At 39.8% G+C, this 26,067-nt stretch overlaps 1 pseudogene; it reads right to left on the minus strand.

Annotated features, from left to right (window-relative positions):
• Positions 1–2,339: 2,339 nt before the first annotated feature.
• LOC125537358 (BIIDXI-like protein At5g11420 pseudogene) overlaps positions 2,340–26,067 on the minus strand; it is a 205,660-nt pseudogene continuing 181,932 nt past the window's right edge.

Raw genomic sequence — 26,067 nt, forward strand, 5'->3', positions numbered from 1 at the left:
GAAAAAACCTTTAGAACAAGACCAATCTTGAATATATTCTGACAACTTCTAAATCTTTACTAAGTTTCAAGTATTAAAACTTAACGCTCATAATATTAATTTTTTACCAAGTTTCATTTGCTTTTAGGGTTTAGAGCTTAGGGCTTAAGGTTCATGGTTTAGAGATTTTAGTGTTAGTATTTAAAACTTGGTCATTTTATCCTTCGTTGTATCAAGTTTTAATACATGAATCTTGGTGAAATTTTGAAAGCTTGTCAAAATGTATTCAATGGTGATCTTATTTGAAAGCCCACTTCACAAGGAATGCAAATATGAAAACGAAACATAAATTGGACTTTCGGTAACAATAGATTCAAATTTGAAAACTAAAATAAAAGGCATTAGAGGTTGGATGTGTGAAGCACCCCCATCTTTAACAAAGGTTGCATGCAGGACCGAAAATAATCAATGCACTAAACCATGCATGTGACCTCGTGGAGAAAGCCCACGCTACAACAAAAGACAAAGAACCAAATAGAGTATGATTTCAGTATTTACAAGTAAGAGAAGAATAAGAAAATAAAAAGAAAGAGAGTATGCCAACTATCCAATTACATTCCAATAAAACAAAAGTAAACTACCTTAATTGCCCAACCTATAAGTGTTCATCCTAGATGATTACTATTCCATCTTTATAAGGTGGTCAAGTGTTTTGCGTTAATTTTGTGTTCTAGCATGCTGAGATCTTCGTTGAGCCTAAATTTCCAACAATTGATGCTAGGGGCCTCCCTTCTGAAAAGCATGCAATTTCTTTTTCCCAGATGCCACAACATCCCTGAATAATAACTTCCATTGCAATTTGTCTTGGTAATAACTCAATGGCTAGAATAATGTCATCAAAACATAAAATCCCTAGTCTTTTATTAGGGATAATACTGTGCCAACAGTCATGGATAATACCACAGTCCCAAAAGAGGGTCTAGAAGTTTCCTCAATGCACTCATGGCAAAACACACAATCATAATAGTCCTGGTGAAATGTTTTTTTTGCAAATTCCTAGTATTAACTCTATGATGGAGTAGAAGCTAGAAAAACAATATGCTCAATCTACAAGCACTCTTCCATAGGCATTTGAAAATGTGGTGTTCCTCCCATTGTCAACAGAGATGGTGGTACATTATGATTGAAGAATACTTGCTCTTTTGACCCTTGCATGTCCATCTATATTGCACTTGAGAATTACTCCCATTCTGAAGAATACTCTACACCTGAGTAATTGATTATAGACTTGTGTGGCTAGGGGTGTGTGGAAGATCTGGGTTGGGCCTTCAGTTTGATTCCAGATATTTACATATTGAATATCCGTGTTTGCATAAAAATGCAGCTATGGGTACTTGTGTTTTGAGTGGTTGATCTAACCAACGGTCATGCCAAAGGAGGATTGATTTGTCATTTCCTAATTTGCAATTGGAGTTCCCCTTATATTCTTCTAGCAGTTTCAGATGATTTTCCACCAATTTGACCCTTCCGTCTTAAATCCAGGCAGAGAATCAGAATAGTAAATATTTCTCCCAAATTAGAGACACCCATGGCAATGGATCTTTGTTGAGAAATTTTTGAATATTCATCATCATCAATGCTTTGGTTTGCGCAGGGACACATCTAAAATTCCCAACCCCCTTGCTCTCTGGGCTTACATACTTTCTTCCAGGCAATTAGGGCAGGTCCAACAACTTGTTGCCCATACTTTCTTCACAATAAATTCCTAAGATACCTATTTATCTTCCTGATAATGGAAGAATGCAGTGTTAGGGTGCTTATGAAGAAAATTGGAAGGGCTGAAAAAACCGACTTAACTAGAAGAAATCTTCAATCATATGAAAGCATAGTTGAGCACTCAGATAGTCTTTTTTTTTAATTTTCTGGCAAATGGCGATAAAATCTACCACCTTGAGTCTGTTGGCACTCAGAGGTAACCCTAAATATGTGAACGGGAAGTTCCCTCCTTTTCATCCGAGAGCATTGAGGAGCTGTGTGAAATCACTTCTTTCATATTTATATGGGTCATGGTTGATTTGTGATAATTTATTTTCAATCTAGTTTGACCTGCATAGTGTTTCAACAAATTATTCGCTTGTTCCACTTGGCTTTGAATGGCAGGGATTAAAATGGCACATTCAAGTCCTGATTTTCGAGTAATACAATATGCAGATGCAATTTCAATTTATTTCGTGTTATCCTTACTTGTTCCAAAGACAGTTACTACATTACGCAGATATAAAATAACCACACACAAGGGCACCAACACACCATTCATGCTCAAACCAAGTCCACATAAATCAGTCTAAATCGTGGGCTAGCTACAGAAGCAGCCGACGAGCAGCATGCGTGTGCACAGTGACGAGCGAGATGTCGTCCACCACAGGACCGCATAGTGTGGCTTCAGACGTCATGTGGTGATTCCAGCTGTGGAACACCACGCACGTCAGGTTGGCAATCATCGTGAAACGAAGCTCGGCGAGCTTGGACCCGCCCGTGCCATGGGACTCGTACATCACCTTCAGGGTCCCTGCCTCGCGTACGCACCCACGGCTAGGGACCCGCTGCACCCATTGCCTGCATCGCCGACGGAGAACGAGAGAATGTACGACCGTCCAGGCATGGTGCTCACCTCCAGCAGCAGTGCGCACTCTAGACCGGCCACCAGCTCCATGGCACGCGTGTTGTGCGGAATGACGTGGTGCAGCTTGTCGACATACTTGATGACCTTCGATCCCGACATGATCATCCACCATGGAAGAGGCGAGTGCTCGTCCTCGACGTTGGGCGGCACCAGCACCCCCCACGGCGTGTCCGGGAAGATGTACGGACCCTCCTCGAAGTCCCCATTCCTCAGCAAATTGTTGGGGAATGTAGTATTTCAAAAAAATTCCTACGATCACACAAGATCTATCTAGGAGAAGCATATCAACGAGCAGGGAGAGTGTGTCCACGTACCTCGTAGACCGAAAGCAGAAGCATTAAGTAATGCGGTTGATGTAGTCGATCATCTTCGCGATCCAACCGATCAAGTACCGGACGCACGACACCTCTGCGATCTGCACACGTTCAGCTGGTGACGTCCCTCGAACTCTAGATCCAGCTGAGGCCGAGGGAGAGTTTCGTCAGCACGATGGCATGGTGACGGTGTTGATGAAGTTACCGACGCAGGGCTTCGCCTAAGCACTACGACAAAATGACCGAGGTGGAATTCTTTGGAGGGGGCACCACACATGGCTAAGAAATCAACTTGTGTGTCTATGGGGTGCCCCCTTCCCCCGTATAAAAAGGAGTGGAGGAGGGGGCCGGCCGGCCTTACAGGGCGCGCCCCAAGGGGGGGGATCCTACTCCTACTAGGAGTAGGTTCCCCCCTTTCCTAGTCCCACTAGGAGGGGAAGGAAAGGGAAGAGGGAGGCACGGAAAGGGGGGGCCGGCCCCCCTCCCCAATTAGGGTTGGGCTTGGGGGGGCGCCCCCTCCAGTTGTTCGCCTCCTCCTCTCTTCCACTAAAGCCCATGAAGGCCCATTAACCCCCCGGGGGGTTTCGGTAACCCCCCGGTACTCCAGAAAATGCCCGAACCTATCTGAAACCTTTCCGGTGTCCAAACATAACCTTCCAATATAACAATCTTCATGTCTCGACCATTTCGAGACTCCTCGTCATGTTCGTGATCACATTTGGGACTCCGAACAACCTTTGGTACATCAAATCACATAACTCATAATACATATCGTCATCGAACATTAAGCGTGCGGACCTTACGGGTTCGAGAACTATGTAGACATGACCGATACTCATCTCCGGTCAATAACCAATAGCGAAACCTGGATGCTCATATTGGTTCCTACATATTCTACGAAGATCTTTATCGGTCAAACCGCATAACAACATACGTTGTTCCCTTTGTCATCGGTATGTTACTTGCCCGAGATTCGATCGTCGGTATCATCATACCTAGTTCAATCTAGTTACCGGCAAGTCTCTTTACTCGTTCCGTAATGCATCATCCCTTAACTAAGTCATTAGTCACATTGCTTGCAAGGTTTATAGTGATGTGCATTACCAGAGGGCCCAGAGATACCTCTCCGACAATCGGAGTGACAAATCCTAATCTCGATCTATGCCAACTCAACAAACACAATCGAAGACACCTGTAGAGAATCTTTATAATCACCTGGTTATGTTGTGACATTTGATAGCACACTAAGTGTTCCTCCGATATTCGGGAGTTGCATAATCTCATAGTTATCGGAACATGTATAAGTCATGAAGAAAGCAATAGCTATAAATGAAATGATCATAGTGCTAAGCTAATGGATGGGTCATGTCAATCACATCATTCTCTAATTATGTGATCCCGTTCATCGAATGATAACTCATGTCCATGGCTAGGAAACTTAACCATCTTTGATTAACGAGCTAGTCAAGTAGAGGCATACTAGTGACACTCTGTTTGTCTATGTATTCACACATGTACTAAGTTTCCAGTTAATGCAATTCTAGCATGAATAATACACATTTATCATGATATAAGGAAATATAAATAACAACTTTATTATTGCCTGTAGGGCATATTTCCTTTAGTCTCCCACTTGCACTAAAGTCAATAATCTAGATTACACTGTAATGATTCTAACACCCATGGAGTCTTGGTACTGATCATGTTTTTCTCGTGAGAGAGGCTTAGTCAATGGGTCTGCAACATTCAGATCCATATGTATTGATGTCTGCTACACAACCTTATTCTTGTAGACGTTGTTGGGCCTTCCAAGTGCAAAGGTTTGTAGGATAGTAGCAAATTTTCCTCAAGTGGATGACCTCAGGTTTATCAATCCGTGGGAGGCGTAGGATGAAGATGGTCTCTCTCAAACAACCCTGCAACCAAATAACAAAGAGTCTCTTGTGTCCCCAACACACCCAATACAATGGTAAATTGTATAGGTGCACTAGTTCGGCGAAGAGATGGTGATACAAGTGCAATATGGATGGTAGACATAGGTTTTTGTAATCTGAAAATTAAAAAAACAGAAAGGTAATAATGATAAAAGTAAGCACAAACGGTATTTCAATGTGTTGAAACAAGCCCTATGGTTCATACTTTCACTAGTGCAAGTTCTCTCAACAATAATAACATAATTGGATCATATAACAGTCCCTCAACATGCAACAAAGAGTCACTCCAAAGTCACTAATAGCGGAGAAACAAACGAAGAGATTATTGTATGGTACGAAACCACCTCAAAGTTATCCTTTCTGATCGATCTATTCAAGAGTCCGTAGTAAAATAACACGAAGCTATTCTTTCCGTTCAATCTACCCTAGAGTTCGTACTAGAATAACACCTTAAGACACAAATCAACCAAAACCCTAATGTCACATAGATACTCCAATGTCACCTCAAGTGTCCGTGAGTATGAGTATACTATATGCATCACACAATCTCAAATTCATCTATTCAACCAACACAAAGAACTTCAAAGAGTGCCCCAAAGTTTCTACCGGAGAGTCAAGACGAAAACGTGTGCAAACCCCTATGCATAAGTTCACAAGGTCACGGAACTCGCAAGTTGATCACCAAAACATGCATCAAGTAGATCACATGAATATCCCATTGTCACCACAGATAAGCACATGCAAGACATACATCAAGTGTTCTCAAATCCTTCAAGACTCAATCCGATAAGATAACTTCAAAGGGAAAACTCAATTCATCACAAGGAGATAGAGGGGGAGAAACATCATAAGATCCAACTATAGTAGCAAAGCTCGCGGTACATCAAGATCGTGCCAAATCAAGAACACGAGAGAGAGAGAGAGATCAAACACATAGGTACTGGTACATACTCTCAGCCCCGAGGGTGAACTACTCCCTCCTCTTCATGGAGAGCGCCGGGATGATGAAGATGGCCACCTGAGAGGGATTCCCCCCTCCGGCAGGGTGCCGAAATGGGTCTAGATTGGTTTTCGGTGGCTACACAGGCTTGCGGCGGCGGAACTCCCGATCTAGGTTATGTTCTAGAAGTTTGGGTATATATAAGAGGTTTTGGCGTCGGGAACAAGTCAGGGGGTCTCCGAGGCGGCCACGAGGTAGGGGGGCGCGCCCCCACTCTCGTGGGTGCCTCGGGACTCTTCTGGCCCATCTCCGATACTCCGTGGGCTTCTTCTGGTCCAAAAATAATCTTCATGAAATTTCAGGTCAATTGGACTCCGTTTGGTTTTCCTTTTCTGCGATACTCAAAAACAAGGGGAAAAAATAGAAACTGGCACTGGGCTCTAAGTTAATAGGCTAGTCCCAAAAATCATATAAAATAGCATATAAATGCATATAAAACATCCATGATTGATAATATAATAGCATGGAACAATCAAAAATTATAGATACGTTGGAGACATATGAAGCATCCCCAAGCTTAATTCCTGCTCGTCCTCGAGTAGGTAAATGATAAAAACAGAATTTTTGATGTGGAATGCTACCTAACATATTCATCAATAATATTCCTTATTGTGGCAAGAATATTCAGATCCAAAATATTCAAGACAAAAGTTTAATATTCACATAAAAACAATAATACTTCAAGCATACTAACCAAGCAATTATGTCTTCTCAAAATAACATAACCAAAGAAAGCTCATCCCTACAAAATCATATAGTTTGGCCATCATTTTCGTCACACAAAATGCTCCCATCATGCACAACCCTGATGACAAGCCAAGCAATTGTTTCATACTTTAGTATTCTCAAACTTTTTCAACTTTCACGTAATACATGAGCGCGAGCCATGGACATAGCACTATGGGTGGAATAGAATATGATGATGGAGGTTGTGTGGAGAAGACAAAAAAAGAGAGTCTCACATTGACGCGGCTAATCAATGGGCTATGGAGATGGCCATCAATTGATGTCAATGCGAGGAGTAGGGATTGCCATGCAATGGATGCACTAGAGCTATAAATGTATGAAAGCTCAACAAAAGAAACTAAGCGGGTGTGCATCCAACAAGCTTGCTCACTAAGACCTAGGGCATTTGAGGAAGCCCATTGTTGGAATATACAAGCCAAGTTCTATAATGAAATATTCCCACTAGTATATGAAAGTGAAAAAATGAGAGACTTTCTATCATGAAGATTGATACGTCTCCAACGTATCTATAATTTTTGATTGCTCCATGCTATATTATCTATTGTTTTGGGCAATATTGGGCTTTATTTTCCACTTTTATATTATTTTTGGGACTAACCTATTAACCGGAGGCCCAGCCCAGATTTGTTGTTTTATGCCTATTTCAGTGTTTCGAAGAAAAGGAATATCAAACGGAGTCGAAACGGAACGAAATCAACTGGAGAAGTTATTTTTGGAACGGAAGCCACCGGATAGACTTGGACTCCACGTCAGGAGATACGGGAGGTGCTCACGAGGGTGGGGGGCGCGCCCCCTACCTCGTGGGGCCCCCGTAGCTCCTCCGACGTACCCCCTGCACCCATATATACCTACGTATCGTAAAACTTCCAGAAGGCACAATAGATCGGGAGTTCCGCCGCCAGAAGCCTCCGTAGCCACCGAAAACCAATCTAGACCTGTTCCGGCACCCTGCCGGAGGGGGAAATCCCTCTCCAGTGGCCATCTTCATCATCCCGGTGCTCTCCATGACGAGGAGGGAGTAGTTCTCCCTCGGGGCTGAGGGTATGTACCAGTAGCTATGTGTTTGATCTCTCTCTCTCTCTCGTGTTCTTGAGGTGATACGATCTTGATGTATCGCGAGCTTTGCTATTATATTTGGATCCTATGATGTTTCTTTCCCCCTCTACTCTCTTGTAATGGATTGAGTTTCCCCTTTGAAGTAATCTTATCGGATCGAGTCTTTAAAGATTTGAGAACACTTGATGTATGTCTTGCCATGCGTATCTGTGGTGACAATGGGATACCACGTGATTCACTTGATGTATGTTTTGGTGATCAACTTGCGGGTTCCGCCCATGAACCTATGCATAGGGGTTGGCACACGTTTTCATCGTGATTCTCCGGTAGAAACTTTGGGGCACTCTTTGAGGTCCTTTGTGTTGGTTGAATAGATGAATCTGAGATTGTGTGATGCATATCATACAATCATGCCCACGGATACTTGAGGTGACATTGGAGTATCTAGGTGACATTAGGGTTTTGGTTGATTTGTATCTTAAGGTGTTATTCTAGTACGAACTCTAGGGCTGTTTGTGACACTTATAGGAATAGCCCAACGGATTGATTGGAAAGAATAACTTTGAGGTGGTTTCGTACCCTACCATAATCTCTTCGTTCGTTCTCCGCTATTAGTGACTTTGGAGTGACTCTTTGTTGCATGTTGAGGGAAAGTTATGTGATCCAATTATGTTATCATTGTTGAGAGGACTTACACTAGTGAAAGTATGAACCCTAGGCCTTGTTTCAACGCATTGCAATACCGTTTATGCTCACTTTTATCATTAGTTACCTTGCTGTTTTTATAATTTCAGATTACAAATACCTTTATCTACCATCCATATACCACTTGTATCACCATCTCTTCGCCAAACTAGTGCACCTATACAATTTACCATTGTATTGGGTGTGTTGGGGACACAAGAGACTCTTTGTTATTTGGTTGCAGGGTTGCTTGAGAGAGACCATCTTCATCCTACGCCTCCTACGGATTGATAAACCTTAGGTCATCCACTTGAGGGAAATGTTCTACTGTCCTACAAACCTCTGCACTTGGAGGCCCAACAACGTCTACAAGAAGAAGGTTGTGTAGTAGACATCAAGCTCTTTTCTGGCGCCGTTGCCGGGGAGGTTAGCGCTTGAAGGTATATCTTTAGATCTTGCAATCGAGTCTTTTAGTTTCTTGTTTTATCACTACTTTAATTTATAAAAGAAAACTATAAAAAAGGAATTGAGTTTGTCTCATACACTTCACCTTTTTAATATCTTTCGTGAGTATGATGGAAAGGATAATTGTGCTCAAGTGCTAGAAGAAGAGATCTCTAAAATGTTTGGCACTAAATATTTGAATGATGAGCATGATTGCAATGTTGTTAGTACGAGTTCTTTGAATATCCATGATGCTAATGATGATTGCACTAGTTATGATGAAAATGCCTCCTATAAACATGTCAATTTTTGTGGAGTAGACTGGGTTTGCAAGTACACACCAAATAGGGAAGATAGATATTGCAAGAGGCATAAGTACTTAGAAACCAAATTGTTGCAAGAAGAGCTAGATGAATGTGCTGAAAATTTAAGATATCTTACCCATACTTGCAAACTTTGCAATGAACATGGTCATTTAAATATCAAATGCAAATTGTTCCATGACCGTATCGTGTCCAAAAATTGTGATGACTTGATTTCCCTTGCACATCATAATGAACTTAGTTTGCTCTTGGGTTATGAAGAAATGAAACGTATAACTGAGTGTATTCCAAAATTTAATCTCGATAAACTTCTTGTTTTTGATCTAGAGAAGATTTATATGTATTGTGCGGTGAATTGCATTGGAAATCCTTATATTGCCAATTACATAAAGAAAAGAAAACAAATAGAGGATGAAGAGAATACTAATGAAAGGGAAGAGACTTCCCAATATCCTCCTATTATTTCTTATGATGAATCAGGTAACGAGGAGGAGCTTTCTATCCAACCAATCTCATTAATAAGGAGCTCCAAAAAGAGGATTGAACCCACACATGATCTGGTGAAGAAGAAGAAAAGAAAAAGGAAGAGAGGTAAAAAGGTATCTCTCCCAAATAAAGTTGCTCCTATTATTGTTGTGCCTCATGAAAATGAAGATGATACACTTGATGATGATCTCGTTATGCCTATTGCTTGTTGTGATGATTATGATGGGGAAGATAATGATACTTCTTATGATCTTGAAAATCTTTTTGGTACTTGCTTGAAAGAATATAATAACTGCTACACTATCGGTGCTATCTATACTATTAATGATGAGAGTGATTATGCTTATGATATGAAAAGGCTCAAGCTTTGGGAAGCTATGTTTGATGAGGATGACATATTTGAGAATATATTTGCTGCAATTAATGTTTGTCCTAAGCTTGGGGAAGCTATGATTAATGAAGATGATATTTTTAGTCTCCCAAGTTTTGATATGCAAGTTTATAATGATGATAGCATGCCTCCTACTTATGATGATTATTGTGATGATACTTATGCTATAAAAAGTAGTGATTATATTTATAAAACTTGTCACGATTATGATTACCCTTTTTCTGAACATTACTCTTTTAATGTGGAAACAATTTATAGTATTCAAGTCTCTTATGATACTCCCACTATTCCGATTAAGAAGAATTTTGCTTATGTGGAGAGTAATAAAATTTCTATGCTTGTAGATCATGAAAAGAATGCTTTAGGTGCTGGTTATATTGTTGAATTCATTCATGATGCTACTGAATATTATTATGAGGGAGGAATATATGCTTGTAGGAATTGCAATAATATCAAGTTTCCTCTCTATGTGCTTAAAGTTTTAAAGTTATGCTTGTTTTGCCCTCCTATGCTAGTTGATTATTGTTCCCACAAGTTGTTTGCTCACAAAATCCCTATGCATAGGAAACATGTTAGACTTAAATGTGCTAGTCATATTCTTCATGATGCTCTCTTTATGTTTCAATTCTTATCTTTTATGTGAGCATCATTGACATCATCATGCCTAGCTAAGGGCGTTAAACGATAGCGCTTGTTGGGAGGCAACCAAATTTTATTTTTGTTACTGTTTAGTAATAAATAATTCATCTAGCCTCTGTTTATATGTGGTTTTATGTATTTAATTAGTGTTTGTGCCAAGTAGAACCTTTCGGAAGACTTGGGGAAAGTCTTGTTGATCATGCTGTAAAAAACAGAAACTTTAGCGCTCACGAGAATTGCTGCCACTTTTTGTTAGAGAGTTATATTTAGTTAATTATTTTTGCAGATGTTTAATAGATAAATTACTCAGGTCCAGAAATTTATTTTAGAATTTTTGGGGTACCAGAAATATACGTTTGATCCAGATTACTACAGACTGTTCTGTTTTTGACAGATTCTGTTTTCTATGTGTTGTTTGCTTATTTTGATGAATCTATGAGTAGTATCGGAGGGTATGAACCATATATAAGTTGGAATACAGTAGGTTTAATACCAATATAAATAAAGAATGAGTTCATTACAGTACCTTGAAGTGGTGATTTATTTTCTTATACTAACGGAGCTCACAAGTTTTCTACTTTAAGTTTTGTGTTGTGAAGTTTTCAAGTTTTGGGTAAGGATTCGATGGACTATGGAATAAGGAGTGGCAAGAGCCTAAGCTTGGGGATTCCCAAGGCACCCCAAGGTAATATTCAAGGACAACCAAGAGCCTAAGCTTGGGGATGCCCCGGAAGGCATCCCCTCTTTCGTCTTCATTCATCGGTAACTTTACTTGGAGCTATATTTTTATTCGTCACATGATATGTGTTTTGCTTGGAGCGTCAATTTATTTTGTTATAATTTGCTTTATGTTATTTATAAAAATGTTTTTCATATTTTATTTCAATAAAAGTGGCATTTATATCCTTTACTATGCCTATGTTACAAGTATACATGTTGCTGTTTGAAAACAGAAAGTTTACCGCTGTTGCAATAATTCCCTAGAAAAGTAAGAATGTGATAAAATGTTGAAACCTTTTGCATATTAAGATCTGATAAATTTACTACAGTGGGAATTTTCTTTCATAATTTTTGGAGCTAGGGAAGTATGGATGTTGCTCCATTCTTTACAGACTATCCTGTTTAGGCAGATTGCTGTTATGTTTGCATTGTTTGCATATGTTTGCTTATTTAATGATTCTATTTGAGTATAGGACTATTAAATATGCATAGGAATTTAGTATGGAATGTTTAATAATAATTTTAGTGATTTGCTACAGTAGAGTATGATAAGGCTTTTGCAATGGTTTATACTAACTTATCTCACGAGTCCTTGTTGAGTTTTGTGTGGATGAAGCTTTTGAGATTTAAGGAGACCGTGATATGAGAGGAATTAAGGAGACACAAAAGCTCAAGCTTGGGGATGCCCAAGGCATCCCAAGATAATATTTCAAGAAGTCTCAAGCATCTAAGCTTGGGGATGCCCCAGTTGGCATCCCACCTTTCTTCTTCAACAACTATTGGTTAGTTTCGGTTGATCCTAAGTTTTTGCTTCTTCACATGATGTTTGCCATTCTTAGAATGTCATTTTATTTTGCTTTGCATGCTGTTTGAATAGAATACCAAGATCTGAAATTATTAAATGTTAGATAGTCTTCACATAGTTGCATAATTATTCGACTACTCATTGATCTTCACTTATATCTTTCGGAGTAGTTTGTCATTTGCTCTAGTGCTTCACTTATATCTTTTAGAGAATGGTGGTAGTTTTATTTTGAAGAAATAGATGAACTCTCATGCTTCACTTATATTATTTTGAGAGTCTTAAATAGCATGGTAATTTGCTTAAAATCCTAATATGCTAGGTATTCAAGAATAATAAAATTCTCTTATGAGTGTGTTGAATACTATGATAAGTTTGATACTTGATAATTGTTTTGAGATATGGAGATGGTGATATTAGAGTCATGCTAGTTGAGTAGTTGTGAATTTGAGAAATACTTGTGTTGAAGTTTGTGATTCCCATAGCATGCACGTATGGTGAACCGTTATGTGATGAAGTCGAAGCATGATTTATTTATTGATTGTCTTCCTTATGAGTGGCGGTCGGGGACGAGCCATGGTCTTTTCCTACCAATCTATCCCCCTAGGAGCATGCGCATAGTACTTTGTTTCGATACCTAATAGATTTTTGCAATAAGTATGTGAGTTCTTTATGACTAATGTTGAGTCCATGGATTATACGCACTCTCACCCTTCCACCATTGCTAGCCTCTCTAATACCGTGCAATTTTCGCCGGTACCATACACCCACCATATACCTTCCTCAAAACAGCCACCATACCTACCTCTTATGGCATTTCCATAGCCATTCCGAGATATATTGCCATGCAACTTTCCACCGTTCCATTATTATGACACGCTTCATCCGTGTCATATTGCTTTGCATGATCATGTAGTTGACATCGTATTTGTGGCAAAGCCACCGTTCATAATTCTTCCATACATGTCACTCATGCATCATTGCACATCCCGGTACACCGCCGGAGGCATTCATATAGAGTCATATCTTGTTCTAAGTATCGAGTTGTAATTCTTGAGTTGTAAGTAAATAAAAGTGTGATGATCATCATTATTAGAGCATTGTCCCAGTGAGGAAAGGATGATGGAGACTATGATTCCCCCACAAGTCGGGATGAGACTCCGGACGAAAAAAAGAAAGAAAAGAGGCCAAAGAAGACCAAATAAAAAAAGAAAATAGGCCATAAAAAAGAGAAAAGGCCCAAATAAAAAAATAAAAAAATGAGAGAAAAAGAGAGAAGGGACAATGCTACTATCCTTTTACCACACTTGTGCTTCAAAGTAGCACCATGATCTTCATGATAGAGAGTCTCCTATGTTGTCACTTTCATATACTAGTGGGAATCTTTCATTATAGAACTTGGCTTGTATATTCCAATGATGGGCTTCCTCAAAATGCCCTAGGTCTTCGTGAGCAAGCGAGTTGGATGCACACCCACTAGTTTATTTTGTTGAGCTTTCATCTACTTATAGCTCTAGTGCATCCGTTGCATGGCAATCCCTACTCACTCACATTGATATCTATTGATGGGCATCTCCATAGCCCGTTGATATGCCTAGTTGATGTGAGACTATCTTCTCCTTTTTTGTCTTCTCCACAACCACCATTCTATTCCACCTATAGTGCTATGTCCATGGCTCACGCTCATGTATTGCGTGAAGATTGAAAAAGTTTGAGAACATCAAAAGTATGAAACAATTGCTTGGCTTGTCATCGGGGTTGTGCATGATTTAAATATTTTGTGTGGTGAAGATGGAGCATAGCCAGACTATATGATTTTGTAGGGATAACTTTCTTTGGCCATGTTATTTTGAGAAGACATAATTGCTTTGTTAGTATGCTTGCAGTATTATTATTTTTATGTCAGTATTAAACTTTTGTCTTAAATCTTATGGATCTGAATATTCATACCACAATTAAGAAGAATTACATTGAAATTATGCCAACTAGCATTCCACATCAAAAATTATCTTTTTTATCATTTACCTACTCGAGGACGAGCAGGAATTAAGCTTGGGGATGCTTGATACGTCTCCAACGTATCTATAATTTTTGATTGCTCCATGCTATTTTATCTACTATTTTGGGCAATATTGGGCTTTATTTTCCACTTTTATATTATTTTTGGGACTAACCTATTAACCGGAGGCCCAGCCCAGATTTGTTGTTTTATGCCTATTTCAGTGTTTCGAAGAAAAGGAATATCAAACGGAGTCGAAACGGAACGAAATCAACTGGAGAAGTTATTTTTGGAACGGAAGCCACCGGATAGACTTGGACTCCACGTCAGGAGATACGGGAGGTGCTCACGAGGGTGGGGGGCGCCCCCCCTAGGGCGCGCCCCCTGCCTCGTGGGCCCCCCGTAGCTCCTCGGACGTACCCCCTGCACCCATATATACCTACGTATCGTAAAACTTCCAGAAGGCATAATAGATCAGGAGTTCCGCCGCCAGAAGCCTCCGTAGCCACCGAAAACCAATCTAGACCCGTTCCGGCACTCTGCCGGAGGGGGAAATCCCTCTCCAGTGGCCATCTTCATCATCCCGGTGCTCTCCATGACGAGGAGGGAGTAGTTCTCCCTCGGGGCTGAGGGTATGTACCAGTAGCTATGTGTTTGATCTCTCTCTCTCTCTCTCGTGTTCTTGAGGTGATACGATCTTGATGTATCACGAGCTTTGCTATTATATTTGGATCCTATGATGTTTCTTTCCCCCTCTACTCTCTTGTAATGGATTGAGTTTCCCCTTTGAAGTAATCTTATCGGATCGAGTCTTTAAAGATTTGAGAACACTTGATGTATGTCTTGCCATGCGTATCTGTGGTGACAATGGGATACCACGTGATTCACTTGATGTATGTTTTGGTGATCAACTTGCGGGTTCCGCCCATGAACCTATGCATAGGGGTTGGCACACGTTTTCGTCGTGATTCTCTGGTAGAAACTTTGGGGCACTCTTTGAGGTCCTTTGTGTTGGTTGAATAGATGAATCCGAGATTGTGTGATGCATATCGTACAATCATGCCCACAGATACTTGAGGTGACATTGGAGTATCTAGGTGACATTAGGGTTTTGGTTGATTTGTATCTTAAGGTGTTATTCTAGTACGAACTCTAGGGCTGTTTGTGACACTTATAGGAATAGCCCAACGGATTGATTGGAAAGAATAACTTTGAGGTGGTTTCGTACCCTACCATAATCTCTTCGTTCGTTCTCCGCTATTAGTGACTTTGGAGTGACTCTTTGTTGCATGTTGAGGGAAAGTTATGTGATCCAATTATGTTATCATTGTTGAGAGGACTTACACTAGTGAAAGTATGAACCCTAGGCCTTGTTTCAACGCATTGCAATACCGTTTACGCTCACTTTTATCATTAGTTACCTTGCTGTTTTTATAATTTCAGATTACAAATACCTTTATCTACCATCCATATACCACTTGTATCAACATCTCTTCGCCGAACTAGTGCACCTTTACAATTTACCATTGTATTGGGTGTGTTGGGGACACAAGAGACTCTTTGTTATTTGGTTGCAGGGTTGCTTGAGAGAGACCATCTTCATCCTACGACTCCTACGGATTGATAAAGCTTAGGTCATCCACTTGAGGAAAATTTTCTACTGTCCTACAAACCTCTGCACTTGGAGGCCCAACAACGTCTACAAGAAGAAGGTTGTGTAGTAGACATCAAAGATCGTGGTGCTACTTTGAAGAACAAGTGTGGAAAAAGGATAGTAGCATTGGCCCTTCTCCCGTTTTCTCTCATTTCTTTGTTTTTTTGTATTTTTTGTATTTTTTTGTTTTTTGGGCCTTTCTCTTTCTTTCTCTCTTTTTCTCTTTTTTTATTTCCTCACACGGGACAATGCTCTAATAATGATGATCATCACACTTCTATTTATTTACAACTCAAGGATTACAACTCGATACTTAGAACAAAATATGACTCTATATGAATGCCTCCGGCGGTGTACTGGGATGTGCAATGAATCAAGAGTGACATGTATGAAAATATTATGAATGGTGGCTTTGCCACGAATACAATGTCAACTACATGATCATCCAAGGCAATATGACAATGATGAAGCGTGTCATAATAAACGTAACGGTGGAAAGTTGCATGGCAATATATCTCGGAATGGCTATGGAAATGCCATAATAGGTAGGTATGGTGGCCGTTTTGAGGAAGATATAAGGAGGTTTATGTGTGATAGAGCGTATCATATCACGGGGGTTGGTGATACGTCCATTTTGCATCATGCTTTTATATCGATATTTATTGCATTATGGGCTGTTATTACACATTACGTCACAATACTTATGCCTATTCTCTCTTGTTTTACAAGGTTTACATAAAGAGGGAGAATGCCGGCAGCTGGGATTCTGGGCTGGAAAAGGAGCAAATATTAGAGACCTATTCTGCACAGCTCCAAAACTCCTGAAACTTCACAGAAGACGTTTTCCGAATATGTAAAAAAATACTCAGCGGAAGATATTCACCAGGGGGGCCACACCGTGCCCATGAGGGTGGGGGGCGCGCCCCCTACCTCGTGGGCCCCCTGGTGGCTCTCTGGTGTCCATCTTCTGCTATATGAAGTCTTTCAATGGAAAAAAAATAACAAGCCATCTTCTCGGACGAAACTCCGCCGCCACGAGGCGGAACCTTGGCAGAACCAATCTAGAGCTCCGGCAGAGCTGTTCTGCCAGGGATACTTCCCTCCGGGAGGGGGAAATCATCACCATCGTCATCACCAACGCTCCTCTCATCGGGAGAGGGCAATCTCCATCAACATCTTCACCGGCAGCATCTCATCTCCAAACCCTAGTTCATCTCTTGTATCCAATTCTTGTCTCAAAGTCCGGGATTGGTGCTAGTAGGTTGCTAGTAGTGTTAATTACTCCTTGTAGTTGATGCTAGTTGGTTTATTTGGTGGAAGATCATATGTTCAGATCCTATATGCATATTAATACCCCTCTGATTATGAACATGTTTATGCTTTGTGAGTAGTTATGTTTGTTCCTGAGGACATGGAGAAGTCTTGCTATTAGTAGTCATGTGAATTTGGTATTCGTTCGATATTTTCATGAGATGTATGTTGTCTCTCCTCTAGTGGTGTTATGTGAATGTCGACTACATGTCACTTCACCATTATTTGGGCCTAGAGGAAGGCATTCGGGAGTAATAAGTAGATAATGGCTTGCTAGAGTGACAGAAGCTTAAACCCTAGTTTATGCGTTGCTTCGTAAGGGGCTGATTTGGATCCATATGTTTCATGCTATGGTTAGGTTTACCTTAATACATTTGTTGTAGTTGCGGATGCTTGCAATAGAGGTTAATCATAAGTGGGATGCTTGTCCATGTAAGGACAGTACCCAAGCACCGGTCCACCCATATACCAAATTATCAAAGTACCGAACGCGAATCATATGAGCGTGATGAAAACTAGCTTGATGATATTCCCATGTGTCCTCGGGAGCGCTTTTCTCTATATAAGAGTTTGTCCAGGCTTGTCCTTTGATACAAAAGGGATTGGGCCACCTTTCTGCACTTTATTTACTTTTGTTACTTGTTGCTCGTTACAAATTATCCTATCACAAAACTATCTGTTACCACTTATTTCTGTACTTGCGGAGAATACCTTGCTGGAAACCGCTTATCATTTCCTTCTGCTCCTCGTTGGGTTCGACACTCTTACTTATCGAAAGGACAACGATAGATCCCCTATACTTGTGGGTCATCAAGACTCTTTTCTGGCGTCGTTGCCGGAGAGTGAAGCGCCTTTGGTAGGTGGAATTTGGTAAGGAAAAATTTATATAGTGTGCTGAAATTTACTGTCACTTGTTACTATGGAAAGTAATCCTCTGAGGGGCTTGTTCGGGGTATCTTCACCCTGACCAGTAGAGCAAAGAGTTGCTCCTCAACCTATTAAACCTACTGAAAATGAAAATGTCTGCTTTGAAATTCCTTCGAGTATGATTGAAAAACTGCTAGCTAATCCCTTTTTAGGAGATGGAACAAAACATCCTGATGAGCATCTAATATAGGTGGATGAAGTTTGTGGATTATTTAAGCTTGTAGGTGTACTTGGAGATGTTGTTAAGAATAAGGTCTTCCCTTTATCTTTGAAGGGAGATGCATCGACATGGTATAAGCTATGTGATGATATGGGGTCTTGGAATTACAAATGATTGAAATTGGAATTTCATCAGAAGTTTTATCCTATGCATCTTGTTCATCGTGATCGCACTTATATATATAATTTTTGGCCTTGTGAAGGAGAAAGCATCGCTCAAGCTTGGGGGAGGCTTAAATCAATGTTATATTCATGCCCCAATCATGAGCTCTCAAGATAAATGATTATTCAAAACTTTTATGCTCGGCTTTCTGATAGCAATCGCACCATGCTTGATACTTCTTGTGCTGGCTCTTTTATGATGAAGACTATTGAATTCAAATGGGATTTATTATAAAGAATTAAATGCAACTCTGAAGATTGGGACCTCGACAAAGGTAAGGAGTCAGGTATGACACCCAGGTTTGATTGTGTTAAATCTTTTATGGATACCGATGTTTTTCGTAAATTTAGCACTAAATATGGACTTGACTCTGAGATACTAGCTTCTTTCTGTGAATCTTTTGCTACTTATGTTGATCTCCCCAAGGAGAAGTGGTTTAAATATCATCCTCCCATAGAAATAAAAGTAGTTGCACCTATTAAAGTTGAAGAAAAGATTGTCACTTATAATGATCCTATTGTTCCTATTGCTTATGTTGAGAAACCACCTTTCCCTGTTAGGATAAAGGATCATGCTAAAGCTTCAACTGTGGTTCGTAAAAGCAATATTAAGACTTATACACCTCATGAGAAAATTAGTTGAACCTGATATTGCTATTGTTAAAGATCTCTTGTCTGATAATATTGATGGGCATGTTATTCATTTCCTTGATGAGACTGCTAGAATTGCTAAACCTTGTGCTAAAGTTAAAAACAGACCGGTGGTAGGCATGCCTGTTATTTCTGTTAAAATAGGAGATCATTGTTATCATGGATTATGTGATATGGGTGCTAGTGCTAGCGCAATACCTTATTCCTTATACAAAGAAATTATGCATGATATTGCACCTGCTGAGATAGAAGATATTGATGTCACAATTAAACTTGCCAATAGAGATACTATTTCACCAATGGGAATTGTTAGAGATGTTGAAATCTTGTGTGGGAAAACTAAATATCCTGCTGATTTTCTTGTTCTTGGTCCCCACAAGATAGCTTTTGTCCCATTATATTTGGTAGACCCTTCCTGAACACTGTTAATGCTACCATAGATTTCAAAAGGGATGTTGTTACTATCGCTTTAGATGATATGACTCATGAATTTAATTTCTCTAAATCTAGTAGACAACACCATAAGAAGAATTACCTAGTAAGGATGAAATTATTGGTCTTGCTTCTATTGCCGTACCTCCTAGTGATCCTTTAGAACAATATTTGCTAGACCAGGAAAATGATATGTTTATGAATGAAAGAAGGGAAATAGATGAAGTATTCTTTAAACAGGAACCTATTCTGAAACACAATTTGCCTGTTGAAATCCTAGGGGATCCTCCTCCACCCAAGGGTGATCCCGTGTTTGAGCTTAAACCATTACCTGATGCTCTTAAATATGCTTATCTTGATGAGGAAAAGATATATGCTGTTATTATTAGTGCTAACCTTTCAGAGCATGAGGAAGAGAGATTACTGGAAACTCTAAAGAAGCACCGTGCTGCTATTGGGTATACTCTTGATGATCTTAAGGGTATTATTCCCACTCTATGTCATCATAAAATTAATTTGGAAGAAGATGCTAAACCAGTTCGTGATCATCAACAACGGCTGAATCCTAAAATGAAAGAAGTGGTAAGAAAGGAAATACTAAATCTCCTTAAGGCATGTATAATCTATCCCGTTGCTGATAGTCAGTGGGTAAGTCCTGTCCATTGTGTCCCTAAGAAGGGAGGTATTACTGTTGTTCCTAATGATAAAGATGAATTGATTCCTCAAAGAATTATTACAGGTTATAGGATGGTAATTGATTTCCGCAAATTAAATAAGGCAACTAAAAAGGATCATTAACCCTTACCTTTTATCGATCAAATGCTAGAAAGACTATCCAAACATACACATTTTTTGCTTTCTAGATGGTTATTCTGGTTTCTCTCAAATACCTGTGTCAGCCAAAGATCAATCAAAGACTACTTTTACTTGCCCTTTTGGTACTTTTGCTTATAGACGTATGCCTTTTGGTCTATGTAATGCACCTGCTACCTTTCAAAGATGCATGATGGCTATATTCTCTGACTTCTGTGAAAAGATTTGTGAGGTTTTCATGGACGATTTCTCCATCTATGGATCTTCTTTTGATGATTGCTTGAGCAACCTTGATTGAGTTTTGCAGAGATGTGAAGAAACTAATCTTGTCTTTAATTGGGAAAAGTGCCACTTTATGGTTAATGAAGGTATTGTCTTGGGGCATAAAGTTTCTGAAAGAGGTATTGAAGTTGATAAAGCCAAGGTTGATGCTATTGAAAAGATTCCATGCCCCAAGGACATCAAAGGTATAAGAAGTTTCCAAGGTCACGCCGGATTTTATAGGAGGTTCATAAAGGACTTCTCAAAAATTTCTCGGCCTCTGACTAATGTATTACAAAAAGATATACCATTTGTTTTTGATGATGATTGTGTAGAAGCATTTGAAATTCTTAAGAAAGCATTGATCTCTGCACCTATTGTGCAGCCACCTGATTGGAATTTACCCTTTGAAATTATGTGTGATGCTAGTGATTATGCTGTAGGTGCTGTTCTAGGGCAAAGAGTTGATAAGAAATTAAACGTTATTCAATATGCTAGTAAAACCCTAGACAATGCTCAAAGAAATTATGCTACCACTAAAAAAGAATTCTTAGCAGCTGTATTTGCTTGTGATAAGTTCAGACCTTATATTGTTGATTCTAAAGTAACTATTCACACTGATCATGCTGCTATTAAATATCTGATGGAAAAGAAAGATGCTAAACCTAGACTTATTAGATGGGTTCTCTTGCTACAAGAATTTGACTTAAATATTGTTGATAGAAAGGGAGCTGAGAACCCTGTTGCAGACAACTTGTCTAGGTTAGAAAATGTGCTTGATGACCCACTTCCTATTGATGATAGCTTTCCTGATGAGCAATTAAATGTCATAAATGCTTCTCATATTTCTCCATGGTATGATGATTATGCTAATTACATTGTTGCTAAGTTTATACCACCTAGTTTCACATACCAGCGCAAAAGAAAAAGTTCTTCTATGATTTGAGGCATTACTTTTGGGATGACCCGCATCTTTATAAAGAAGGAGTAGATGGTGTTATTAGACGTTGTGTACCTGAGCATGAACAGGAACAGATCCTACGCAAGTGTCACTCCGAAGCTTATGGAGGACACCATGCTGGAGATAGAACTTCACATAAGGTATTGCAATTTGGTTTTTATTGGCCTACTCTCTTCAAGGATGCCCGTAAGTTTGTCTTATCTAGTGATGAATGTCAAAGAATTGGTAATATTAGTAGACGTCAACAAATGCCTATGAACTATTCACTCGTTATTGAACCATTTGATGTTTGGGGCTTTGACTATATGGGACATTTTCCTTCCTCTAATGGATATACACATATTTTAGTTGCTGTTGATTACGTTACTAAGTGGGTAGAAGCTATTCCAACTAGTAGTATTGATCATAACACCTTTATTAAAATGCTTAAAGAAGTTATTTTTCCAAGATTTGGAGTCCCTAGATATTTAATGACTGATGGTGGTTCACATTTTATTCATGGTGCTTTCCGTAAAATGCTTGCTAAATATGATGTTAATCATAGAATTGCATCTCCTTATCACCCTCAGTCTAGTGGTCAAGTAGAATTGAGTAATAGAGAGCTCAAATTAATTTTGCAAAAGACTATTAATAGATCTAGAAAGAATTGGTCCAAGAAACTTGATGATGCATTATGGGCCTATAGAACTGCATATAAAAATCCTATGGGTATGTCTCTGTATAAAATGGTTTATGGGAAAGCATGTCACTTACCTCTCGAACTAGAACACAAGGCATATTGGGCTATTAAAGAACTCAATTATGATTTCAAACTTGCCGGTGAGAAGAGGTTATTTTGATATTAGCTCACTTGATGAATGGAGAACCCAAGCCTATGAAAATGCCAAGTTGTTTAAAGAAAAAGTTAAAAGATGGCATGATAAAAGGATACAAAAGCGTGAGTTTAATGTAGGTGATTATGTATTGCTATACAACTCTCGTTTAAGATTTTTTGCAGGAAAACTTCTCTCTAAATGGGAAGGTCCTTACGTTATCGAGGAGGTCTATCGTTCCGGTGCCATAAAAATCAACAACTTCGAAGGCACAAATCCCGAAGGTGGTGAATGGTCAAAGAATCAAACATTATATCTCAGGTAATCCCATAAATGTTGAAACCAATGTTATTGAAACCGTAACCCCGGAGGAATACATAAGGGACACTTTCTGGAACGTTTCGGACTCCGAAAAGGAATAGGTATGTGGTACGGTAAGTAAACCGACTCCAAAACAGTTTTTAAGGCAATATTTCTCCGTTTTGGAATATTTAGAAAAATAGAAAAATAAGAAGCAGTCCGGGAAGGACACGAGGGCTCCACGAGGGTGGAGGGCGCGCCCTACCCCCCTGGGCACGCCCTCCTACCTCGTGGGCACCTCGTGCGCTTTCCGGACTCCATTTGCTTACACGACACGTATTTTGGTCGGTAAAAATTCATTATATAATCTCCCGGGGGGTTTGACTCCCGTATCACGCAAATATCTCTCATCTTTGTTGTGAGCTATCATGCTGCAGACAGAGCAACATGTCGTCCCAGGATTCGGAAGGAGGAAGCTATGTGGCTGATTACCTTGTAGATCCTAAGGTTTATGGGGATGTGGAGCATTGCGGTTGGACTATAGAAGAAGAAGAGGACTATGAACCCAAGGGAAAGGAGGAATCGAGCTCAAATGAAGATGAAGTCCCACTACCTCAACCTGGGGACATGCATGTGGAGTTCAAAAAGTCAAGCCTCCCGGATAGGGTAAAGAAACCTAAGATCGAGTTTATCCCTTTTCGCCTCTTGCAGGAAAACAAGCAGGAACTATGCAAAAAGATACTGAGCCTGGAACAGGAGATCGAGGACATAAGGGACAAAAATTCTGTCCTCAAGCGCAAATTAAGGAAGAAGCCTACGCCATCAACAAAACCATCACCTTCTCCACCAACAAAGAAGAATTGAGTATCTGGTATGGGCACTCCCCTTGGCAACTGCCAAGCTTGGGGGAGTGCCCCGGTATCGTATCACCATCACTTTTATCTTTACCATTTTCCTTAGTTCGATCCTTTTGGTATTATCTTGATCTAGTAGAATAACGTTTATGGCATGATCTAGTTTTGAGTTTTTCTTTATAATTCCTCTATCTAATCGAGTCCGTGAGCTATATAATAAAGATTAGTGTTGAGTCAAGGGCTTGATTATTTTGCCATGATCCTAAGGGAATAAAAGAAAAGAAAAAGAAATAAAAAGAAACAAAGAGATCATGTGGATCTTGTGGAGAGTAATGAGCTCACATAGAAAAAGTATGATGAATACAAGTTGTTGAGAGTTGACAAGCATAGTTTTGGTCATCGTTGCAATTAATACGAAGTAATAAAGAAAGAGAGGTCTTCACATATAAATATACTATCTTGGACATCTTTTATGATTGTGATCACTCACTAAAATATGACATGCTAAAGAGTTGACGTTGGACAAGGAAGAAAACATAATGGGTTATGTTTTCTTACATCTGAGATAAATTATATTATCATGGATCATCCAACATGGTTGAGCTTGCCTTTCCCCCTCGTGCTAGCCAAATTCATCGCACCAAGTAGAGATACTACTTGTGCCTACAAATACCCTTAAATCAGTTTTATCATGAGAGTCCACTATACCTACCTATGGATTGAGTAAGATCCTCTAAGTAAGTTGTCGTCGGTGCAAGCATTAAAAATTGCTCTCTAAATATGTACGACTTATTAGCGTGGGAGAAAATAAGCTTTATACGATCGTGTGATATGGAAGAAATAAAAGCGACAGACTCCATAATAAAGGTCCATATCACAAGTGGCAATATAAAGTGACGTTCTTTCACATTAAGATTTTGTGCATCCAACCATTAAAGCGCATGACAACCTCTGCTTCCCTCTGCGAAGGGCCTATCTTCTACTTTTATCTCCTACCTTGCATAAGAGTCATGGTGATCTTCACCCTTCCTTTTTACATTTTATCCTTTGGCAAGCACAGTATGTTGGAAAGATCCTGGTATATATGGCTAATTGGATGTGAGTTTTCATGAACTATTATTGTTGACATTACCCTTGAGGTAAAACGTTGGGAGGCAAAACTATAAGCCCCTATCTTTCTCTGTGTCCGATTAAAACTCCGTACCCATAAGTATTGTGTGAGTTTCAGCAATTGTGAAAGACTATATGATAGCTGAGTATGTGGACTTGCTGAAAAGCTCTTATATATTGAATTTTTCCTATGTTATGATAAATTGCAATTGCTCCAATGACTGAGATTATAGTTTGTTAGTTTTCAATGAAGTTTACGATTCATACTTGAAATTGTGATTGAATTATTACTCTAGCACAAGAAATCATATGACAAGAATTATGTAAGTTGCTGTTCTAAGAATGATCATGATGCCCTCATGTCCGTATTTTATTTTTATCGACACCTCTATCTCTAAACGTGTGGACATATTTTTCGATTTCGGCTTTTCTCTTGAGGACAAGCGAGGTCTAAGCTTGGGGGAGTTGATACGTCCATTTTGCATCATGCTTTTATATCGATATTTATTACATTATAGGCTGTTATTACACATTACGTCACAATACTTATGCCTATTCTCTCTTATTTTACAAGGTTTACATAAAGAGGTAGAATGCTTGCAGCTGGGATTCTGGGCTGGAAAAGGAGAAAATATTAGAGACCTATTCTGCACAGCTCCAAAAGTCCTGAAACTTCATGGAAGACGTTTTCAGAATATATAAAAAATACTCAGCGGAAGAGATTCACCAGGGGGGCACACCCTGCCCACGAGGGTGGGGGAGCGCCCTACTGATATGTCCATTTTGCATCATGCTTTTATATCGATATTTATTGCATTATGGACTGTTATTTCACTTTATGTCACAATACTTATGGCTATTCTCTCTTATTTTACAAGGTTTACATACGGAGGGAGAATGCCGGCAGCTGGAATTCTGGGCTGGAAAAGGAGCAAATATTAGAGACCTATTCTGCGCAACTCCAAAAGTCCTGAAACTCCACGGAACATCTTAGAATAAATAAAGAAAAATCCTCGCCAAGGATGAAGGCCAGGGGGCCCACACCCTGCTCATGATGGTGGGGGGCGCACCCCCTACCTCGTGGGCCCCCTGGTGGCTCTCCGACGTCCATCTTCTCCTATATGAAGTCTTTCGATGAGAAAAAATAAGAAGGAACTTTTCGGGACAAAACTCCGCCGCCACGAGGCGGAACCTTGGCAGAACCAATCTAGAGCTCCGGCAGAGCTGTTCTGCCAGGGATACTTCCCTCCGGGAGGGGGAAATCATCACCATCGTCATCACCAACGCTCCTCTCATCGGGAGAGGGCAATCTCCATCAACATCTTCACCGGCACCATCTCATCTCCAAACCCTAGTTCATCTCTTGTATCCAATTCTTGTCTCAAAGTCCGGGATTGGT

This window comes from Triticum urartu, chromosome 2A (genome assembly GCF_056163025.1).
Source record: "Triticum urartu cultivar PI428250 chromosome 2A, HENAU_Tu73, whole genome shotgun sequence".
Taxonomy (NCBI): Eukaryota; Viridiplantae; Streptophyta; class Magnoliopsida; order Poales; family Poaceae; genus Triticum; species Triticum urartu.